The sequence below is a fragment of the Larimichthys crocea genome, chromosome I (genome assembly GCF_000972845.2).
Source record: "Larimichthys crocea isolate SSNF chromosome I, L_crocea_2.0, whole genome shotgun sequence".
NCBI lineage: Eukaryota > Metazoa > Chordata > Actinopteri > Sciaenidae > Larimichthys > Larimichthys crocea.
Window position 1 is genome coordinate 18,135,566 of NC_040011.1, and position 9,380 is coordinate 18,144,945.

Consider the following 9,380-nt stretch of genomic DNA (forward strand, 5'->3'; position numbering starts at 1 on the left):
TTTTCAGCCGGAAGTATCGATTAGTTTCGATCGAGTACAGGCGGCTGTGGCTTGGAGGTAGAGCGGGTTGTCCACTAATCAGAAGTTCGGCAGTTCGATCCCCGGCCCTGTGTATGTCGAAGTGTCCTTGGGCAAGATACTGAACCCCAAATTGCTCCCGAAGGCTGTGCCATTGGTGTGTGAATGTGAATGAATGGTTAGCTCCTCAAACTGATGAGCAGTTGGCACCTTGCATGGCCGTCAGTGTAGGAATGTGTGTGAATGGGTAAATGAGATATGTAGTGTAAAAGTGCTTTGAGTGGTCGGAAGACTAGAAAAGCGCTATGTAAGTACAGTCCATTTACATTATATCCCATTCAAACCCCGGTGTTGGCTTTGCAGGAAGAGCGATTAGGTCAGCCAGCTGCTAGTCTTGAGCATTTTTAGCAAATTACCCATTTAGATACTCCCGGACAATCAGCTCTTTCGTTTGGTGACAGTGAAAGCATACAATCACGGGTCTAGGTTTGGTACAGTGGGCCTGGTTGAGCTCTGGCGGGGTTTGCAACAGTTATCCTTTGAATATCTCCACCAGAACCTTTGAGAAAAGGCAGTGGGTGCATTATTCCGTTTGCTTCTTGCCTGCAGGTCAGTGTTTTTAGCTTTAAGGCCTGGGCCTCTGTTGGTGCGGAGCACAATACCTCGAGGGCTTGGATCTGGAAGTTCTCTGTTGTTATGACAGATTTCACAGACTTCACAGAGGCAATTTATGAGATCAGTGTAGATCCATGGAGAAAAAAGTGTTGGCACATGGCTGATTTTTATTGACAGATTGTCACACTCCACAGCCAATGGTATTGTTTACAGCATGTGTGCACAAGACCATTGACGGTATAATGATCCACACAGGGCGGGATCTAAAGTTTAGCTGCCCAGCTAGCACTGACTCTTCCTGCTGTGACGTTATCATCACAGAGCTATGTTTTCATTTTGAGACTCAGTTTGTGAAATGTGTAAACGGCTTCGTTCAGTGTCTCTCCCTCCCCGTCAGCATTGTGAGTAACCATGGTTACGGGAACACCCTGAAGCTTTAAAATGATGATCAAGTTTTTTGGTTAGTATGACTGTACAAAATCATGAATGTAGCCTGATTATACCTGCAATTCCGGTTAAGTATGTGTGTGTAATTAGTGAAAATTGTTCAGGTCACTGTGGGAGAACGCAATGTGTTCGTCTACATCATTCCTCTCTCAATCGAGGTCATCTATCTAGTCATCTGTCATTAGCTTTTTTACTGTACCAGTTGCTAGTACTAGTGATATGTTAATTTGTTTTTTTAGAATGCTAGCATTGACTATAACCAGTAAAATAGGATGCATAACCTTACTATTGTGATTAAGCAATAGTCTATCATTTAGCAATTAAATGATAAATGTTAATTAATTCTGAAATTTGCTGAAAATCAATGGGACCAGGTCAGGAGGGAAGAAAGTGTTCAGGAGCCTCTGATGTCTTATGCTGTAATATTTATTGAATCTTGGCCAAGGAGAATCAGAGACAAGATAGATATTGACAGTCAGAGAGAGATAGTTTGATAAAGCTGGTATTAATCAGCAAAATAAAAGGTTATTTCCTGATTGCCCACAGCAACCCACTATCAGCTCCTCTCACCACCCCACCAGTTGCCAGTTTGCCTGTCCCTGTCTGAACGTGGCCTACAGCTTGAAAAGGCCAAAAAAATCTTTTTGTTGTACAGTCTGATGGCCAGGGGGACGAAAGCATTCTTAGGTCTATTTGTGGAGCAGGAATGAGACAGCAGTCTGCCACTGAACACACTCCTCTGCCTGATGAAGGTGTTGTGCAGAGGGTGGTGGGCGTTGTCCAGTATGGACAGCAGTTTGTCCAGGGTCCTTCTCTCTGCCACAGTTACCAGAGTCCAGCTCTGTGCCCACCACTGAGCCAGCTCTCCTCACCAGTCTGTCCATTCGGGCAGCTGCTTCCTCCCCAGCAAACCACAGCATAGAAGAGGACGCTGGCCACCACAAACTGGTAAAACATCTGCAGCAGTTTTTTTTACAGATGTTGAAGGACCCCAACCTTCTTAGGAAGTACAGACAGCTATGTCCTTGCCTGTGTCTGCTATCCAGTCCAACCTGTCGTCCAGCTGCAGCCCCAGATACACACCCACGTGTTTGCAATTATACAGGTGGATATAAAAGCATGCACAATGTGATGAAGAAAATGGTTTTAATAATGGCAGCGTTAGCGTTGTTAGAGGACCTTGCAAATGGTGCAATCCGACGTGAGCGAGTATTTAGGGAACGCGAGGACCATGTGTACTCACACTTTGATACATCTGAATTTTTTTGTGCGTACAACAGTTTCCGGGTTTGGCGTACGCCAAGTTTCAGTAGGAAATCCACGCAAGTATTTGTACATGAAGCCCCTGGTGAAGATTAAGCTGAGCAAGTTGGTTTTCTTTTAAACTGGTCAATATAGCCAATTAATTTGGCTACATTACATTACCCTCAGGTATTTATGTGCATATATGTATGAACTGTAATATGTCATATGTGTTGTCTAAAATAATAATAAAAAAAAGAAATAACATTATATTATGTTGAGGCAATCTTAATTCACCTCCCCGAATTGGTTGATACAGGATGAGCACTCAGAAGACGTGGATTCGTTCAAAGTATTTATTCAATTATAACAAAAGCTTTTGGAGATCCTACCACAGAAAAAGTATCTGTTGCAGCAAAAAGCCAAGTAAGATCTGAAGAGTCCTTCCTGCTTCAGTCTTCTTACACTGTTCTACACCTGTCCACTGACGTCACTCCTTGTCTTCCTGTCCTATACATAGCTGCCCTATATGGTTATATTTTAGCTGCTCAAAATCGGGTGTTTTCCTTCTAAGGGTGCAGCCCATTTGCATTATCTGTGCAAACCTTTTTGAGACATTCCTGAAATAGCCACCTGAAATAGGAGTCAGCAACAGTGTGTGTCCCTACTGTGCTGGACACTTCTAACTGTTACATTCATTTGTTTCATTATACATTCTTTAAACAGTGTAATTACTTGAATAGCTAGTGTGTTTGTTCTGTACATCTATTTCCACAATTACAAACCCAAGTTTTGACTTACTTCTATATTTTATTGTATTTTGCAGCTTTTCCAGAGCACATCCGTACCAAGCAGCAGTACAGAGTTCTAGGAAACAGCCTCAATGTTGACGTGGTGGCCAGACTTCTACAGCTGCTGGTTTCCTAGCATTCGGGCCACATAGGTGACTACCATTGTAGATTACGTTACAGACTGCTCTCTATGCAATGTCCGTGTTTAAAAATGTATAGTCTGCTGTTTATTGCAAATGTCCACTGGTCAAATGCTGGTCAAATGTACTTTATATTCACCACTGTACAGTCTTAGTTACATACCTTTGTTACGTTTAAAACAATTACAGCCAGGGTATAAATTCTATACTCAACTCATGCTTAATTAATGCATGACTCATAGCAATTTAATGCAGGCTGTATTATGAACTCCTGTTACTTGTTGCCTGTTGCTACTTGGAGCAATATGATTTTCCTGCTTGACTCATGATGATAAAATTCATAATTCAAAAGACCAATGTGTAACACTGAGAGACATGTTATTTTATGCTTATTATAATCCGTTTTTTCCATATTCGGCCAATCTTAGACATTGGACCTTCACGTATATTTTACCCTTTATAATAAAGTGTTACCAATGTATTTCAACTGAACCAGAATATGTTGGTTTAAGGGATTTTTACATAAATGGAAATAAAAACTTTTTGTGTGTGTGTTTGTCAAGGTATTTTCTTACCCCGAAACCACCAGGCACGTCTCTGTGACGTCGCGGCCACAGCACTGTTTTGGTCCGTCCTACACGTGACTTCAAATCCCACAGGGAGCGTTTAGCCTGCCAGACTTTGTTTACTTGCTCAGATTTGGTAATTTTCCTGGTTGATGTGCTTCTAAATATGCTTCTACATGTGTAAATATGATACATGGTTAATTTGTTTTGTTCTTGGCTGTTTTTCTTGACCGGCAGTTTGCACAGGGTATTTTATTTTGAAAATCCACTGGATTCTCTTTGCTTTTTCTGTGTCTGGCTTCCGCCCGCTCGAGGTGCTCTGTGGAAATTGACGCAAGTTTTAATGTTTTTATTTTATTGTTATGTACAAAAATGGGTCATATTAATTATATTAATGCAGTTGCTCTCATAATCTCTTTTTTGCACGGGAAAAATGTGGCTAGTGGAAATTCTGATTGGCTGGTAACTTCAGAAACTTAACAGCCACATTGGCTGGTAATCAAAAAAGTTCATTTAGAGCCCTGGTTACGCCACCTTGTGAGCGAAAACTGCACATCACACCAGTTAACAGTAGTTTACTGTGAGATTGTTTCTAAAGAAAGCAGATATTTGTCATGTGTTTTGTTGTTTAAGATGTAAGTTGCACTTTTTATAAGAACACAAACTGTTTGAGAGTTTCTGTAAAGAAAGATTTTTTTCCTACAAATAAAAAGAATTTTATTTGGTCATAATTTGTAGCTAATTTTGATTTTTTAAAAATCGTATCGTGAACAAAAAATCATGACTCGAATCGAGTCCTGAGTTGAGTGTATCGTTACATCCCTATTCAGCACTTTAACAGACATGGATGCCATGCCATGCAAGGTAGTTGCTTTTATATTATTTTTGAAGTTTTTATAGGTCATTATAGACTATGACAGTGTTGTATGAGACGAAATTGACAATATATAGAGAGACTAAAACGTTTTTTTTGTACCAGGCTGTAAACATGTTTATTTCTGCTGTAAATTTGGACATTTTAACATGGGGCTTATAGAGATTGACTTGTTCTGTAGCCAGCCTCAAGTGGCCGTTTGAGGAACTGCAGGTTTTGGTTTTCACTTCTGCATTGGTTAACTTCACAGCCATGGAGGTTGCTTTGCTGCACAAGACCATGAGCTTGTACGTGTTAGTAGTGGAACCTGGCTAGAGCCTATTGGACTCATCCGTAATGACTGTTTTTGCATTGATATCAATACATAGTACAAATGACCACAAACTACTGTAAAGGGTGATCACAGCAAATTTTCCCCTTTGTTTAAGCTTCAATTTCCCCAATTTTTTCAGCTCAATCTTTGAATACATGGCAGATGGTTCTGCAACTGCGCTAGGACTGCATGGTTGCCAAGCAAGACTACTTTGTGTACCTGCTTTGTATCATGTATCCAAGTGAAATAATAGTCTGTTGGTAAATTGCTTTGGTGGAAATGTCTTTTTCTCAGCTTGAATATGTGATAAAATGTTTAATAATATCAGAAGTTAGGTGAACTCTCTTCAGCAACAAACAGGGAGCAGGAAACCAGTTACAGTTTCTTTATTGAATATATATTAACCAGAATTAACAAGAAGACTTCATTTAACTTGTGTTTCTGGATTGACCTGTTTTCACAGGTGTGTAAGGAATTGCTAACATGTTATATTTCTTAAAGGGAGTTTGGTGTCACAGCTGAACACAGGAGGGTTTAATTTAATTAATTTAATTTAATTATTAATTTAATATGTTTATTTTCTAACATTTTGTCAACTACTTCTACACCACCATTACTAAGTCCATCTTCCTTTATCAGCCTCTGGTAAGCTGCTGCATCTGCTGACCTTGATCTGTGTGAAGATGGAGGCCATCTGGTCAGCTGAGGAAGCTGTCTGAGTTTAACTGTAAATCAGGGTTTGTCATTGTATATGGATATGGTTGTAGTTGAAGTACACATGAAAAAAGAAGAACCAGACTTGATTAACAATATTATATATCATCAGGTATTTGTTATGTTCCGGCTGTATCTTTGCCTTTTCCCCTGTCTCACACCTGCTTCTCATTCATCAGTCAAGTCCCTGCAGTGTATCTTCCCTCCTCACCAGATTGTTCCATCACTAATGTGCTTCTCTTTTATCATGTTGATTATTTTTCCATTGTGGACCAGATTCTGTCTTTGGGTCCAAGATTTAAAAAACAACAACAGAACAGAATGATCCGACCACTATGAAGCCAGTGGATTTGGAATCAGATCCATCCTCACTACACCACGCTATCACTAGGATCACTACTGGGACAACACAGACAGGTTCTCCGGTGTCTTGCTGACAGAAATCAAATCAATTAACTAATCAAGTTCCAATATTTACTCTAATCTCACCTCTCGAGTATCTGCAACACCTAGTTCTCTGCCAGTTTCTGCCGCCTGTGTCCCACCAACCTAGAGTCATATGCTCCCTGTATTATGGACCTGGAACCATTTGCTGACAATTTAGAGAAGTGTTGGGTATTTGTACCAATGTTCCCTTATTTCAAGATACACAGATTTCTTCATTATCCCCAGGTGATTTGGCTCTGCAAAAGAAGAGTGTTCACCCTGACCACTGTAGGAATGCAGCTAAGCAGTTGCTAAATCTCTGCTAGGGATGTGGCAGACTATTCTGTGACGTTCAAGAAGCTGGCAACTGGCATTAAGTGAAATGATGAAGCTTCATGTGGGGTGTTTTTGAATGGGTTGGTTTAACAGTTAAAGAATAAACTGACACTGATGTGATGATCCCCTGACTTTAATTCTCTCATGTCCCTGTCTGTCAGGCCACACTGTAAGAGCCACTTAAATCATGTACCTTTTTATTTGGTTAAAAAAATGTAATGACTTGTTATTTACGATTATTTACGGGATTGGCACCGCATCCTTTCTGCGCCGCCAATGAGATCAGCATCACAGGCATTTAAACGGCAGCCGCCCGTGCATCGTGGCGGCTTGAGTTGTATTGTGGTTGTGAGCTCACTTCGTTTTTTCGTATTTAAATCGGGGAGCTGGGGACTGGGCAGGGATTAGTTTAGAGATATATTCACTGATTACACATAAGAAGAATTTCTGTTAGATTCATTAGTTCAGGGGTGCTGTTTTTGATGTGTGTTTTGTTATTAGATATTAGATTTAGATAGTGAGGGTTTTGTTTCTCGTTTTGGTTTTCTACTTAGATATTATAGGCTCTGTTAGAGTTCTCTTTTTGTTATATTTGTTTGTTCTTTTAAACAGCACTCGCTCGCCCTTAGTTCCCTTTTGCCTGACCTCCTTTTGTTTGCCATGTTTGTTTGTTTATTAACCTTAAAATCTGGTTTTATGTTACTTCTTTCATACCCCGATATCTGGTTGTAACAAATACAGTATTATTATACTTGTATAATACAAGTAATATGCCGTTTGCATCAGGTCTGGTAATGCTGCTAGACAGTTTTCAGGAGGATGGGCACAGAATGATATGTATAGAGACACAGTAATACAATATGCTCAGTAAAGTTTTCTACAGTGTAATCGTGTAGACCATAGATAAATCATTGTTCAAGTGTTGTAATTTCTGTTAAACTGGATTAAGTTTATAGACATAAGTCAAAATAAGATACACTCTTGTTGTAAAACAGGATGAAGAGAAGAGGGAGAGAGCTGGGTGAGCCCTTTTTTTTTTTTCCTCCTAGCCCTTCCCCACTCACTCCAGCAACAACCTCCTCAATGTCTCAGGCCCCATCTCCATCTGCCACCTTGGAGGATGCATTGCCATGCATTCAACTCAGCTGTTGTATGTGGAGCTGCTTTGCAGGATACCTGACCTGTCCCATGAACAAAAGATTTAGTTCACCAGTGGATATGCAGGTACTGGTGAGCTCAGACTTTGATTAGAATGCATATTCCTACTAAACTGTTCCCAGTCCGTAATTACTTTAACTGACTCTGCCTGAGATGTCCCAGTTTGAGTTTTTATGAGGCTGTTGAAGAACAATGGTTCTTCAACATAACATTTGCTTCTATACAACAAACCAACCCAAGCCAGAAAACTATCACCGATGCCAAAATCCAGAGTGCAGGAAACAAATTACAGAGATCCTGACAACGGGGGAAACAGAGGACTCGAATGCAGAGTACGGGATGAAGCAGATGACTTTTATTTCTTAACACCAGGAAATCAAAAAGCGCCTCATGAAGAGGGATGATCAAAATAGGCACAAACTAAACTAGAACTACAAAAAGGCAGGGCCAACAAAAAAAAATCACTCTTTCGAGGAACTAGAAGAAAACAACAAAAACCTAGACTACGAGATTACCTACGAAAAGGCAAAGGCCAAAAAAAAAAAAAATCACTCTTGAGGAACAAGAGGAAAAACAAAAAAAAAAACTAGACTACAAGATTAATTCCGACTTGACTATGACAAGAGGGCTGGTGATCAGGACAACAGACTTGACATACTGGCACAGGACAAAGCGAGACGCAGACTATAAACACATGGAGGGAAATGGGGAACAGTTGGACACAATCAGGAATCAGGGGAGACAATCAGACTGGTGACACATGAGGAAGGGCAAGTGACCTGAAATGAGAGGAGAGTTAATTTCCAAAATAAAACAGGAAGTCACAAAACAAACATGGAGACAGGACAAAAACTTAACTTGACATACCGGAGTGACGGAGTGCCCCCCTCCCTAAGGCCAAATACCAGACGGCCCTGGAATGTTTGGGTGATCCTTATAAAAGTCACGAATGAGATCAGGATCCATGATGAACCTGGCCAGGACCCATTGCCGTTCCTCTGGGCCGTACCCCTTCCAGTCCACCACCATTGCGCACAGCCAACAGCTTCTTCACAGCATAAACAGGGCCCCCCTCGACAGACCCACCTTGTCAAAAGCTTTCTCCTGATCCAAAGACACAATGCCAAAATCTCCATTCTCAAAATGTGATTTGCAATCCTTCCATCCCAGACTCACTGTTTTGAATCGACTCACCCGAATCCTGACTAGTTAGGCATGAATGGCGGAACACCTGGTACAGTGATCCATGTAGGGGGAACTGACAGCAAGGAGACCTGCACAAAAATGTCCCTAATGAACGCGCCACTCTATGAGATGATGAACATGAGGCTCATCTGTTAAGAACACAGAAAACAGCTCTGTGAATTCTAGTAGCAAACAGCAGTTTATCACATCCAACCTGCTCACCAACAGAACCTCCCAGACAGTAATTTTATGACCTGTTTGTTTTTTGCCATTTTTACTGCATACACTTTTTAACATAATTTCTTGTCATAGGTATGAAATATCAATTCCTTTTTTTTAACCCTTTAAATGCCAGTTTAAAAATGAACATTGTCTTTATTCCCAGTGCTATTGTTTTTTCTTATATTATTAATGGCACAGTCTGAGATATGTAACTTATTTAACAACAACACTAATTATTCTGATTATTATGCATTGTTATTTTTGTGCAGGGAAAGCAAAGATAAAACTCTGCATGTTTGTGGCTAAAAATGTCCACCTCCTTTTTACATGTTA

At 40.4% G+C, this 9,380-nt stretch overlaps 1 long non-coding RNA gene across 1 annotated transcript in view; it reads left to right on the forward strand.

Moving 5' to 3' along the window:
- Positions 1–3,803, forward strand: part of LOC113747366 (uncharacterized) — a 4,131-nt gene extending 328 nt beyond the window's left edge. Inside the window, exon 2 of the long non-coding RNA XR_003463603.1 lies at positions 3,149–3,803. This is a non-coding gene — a long non-coding RNA (uncharacterized LOC113747366). The remainder of the gene's footprint in view (positions 1–3,148) is intronic.
- The last annotated feature ends 5,577 nt before the right edge of the window (positions 3,804–9,380 follow it).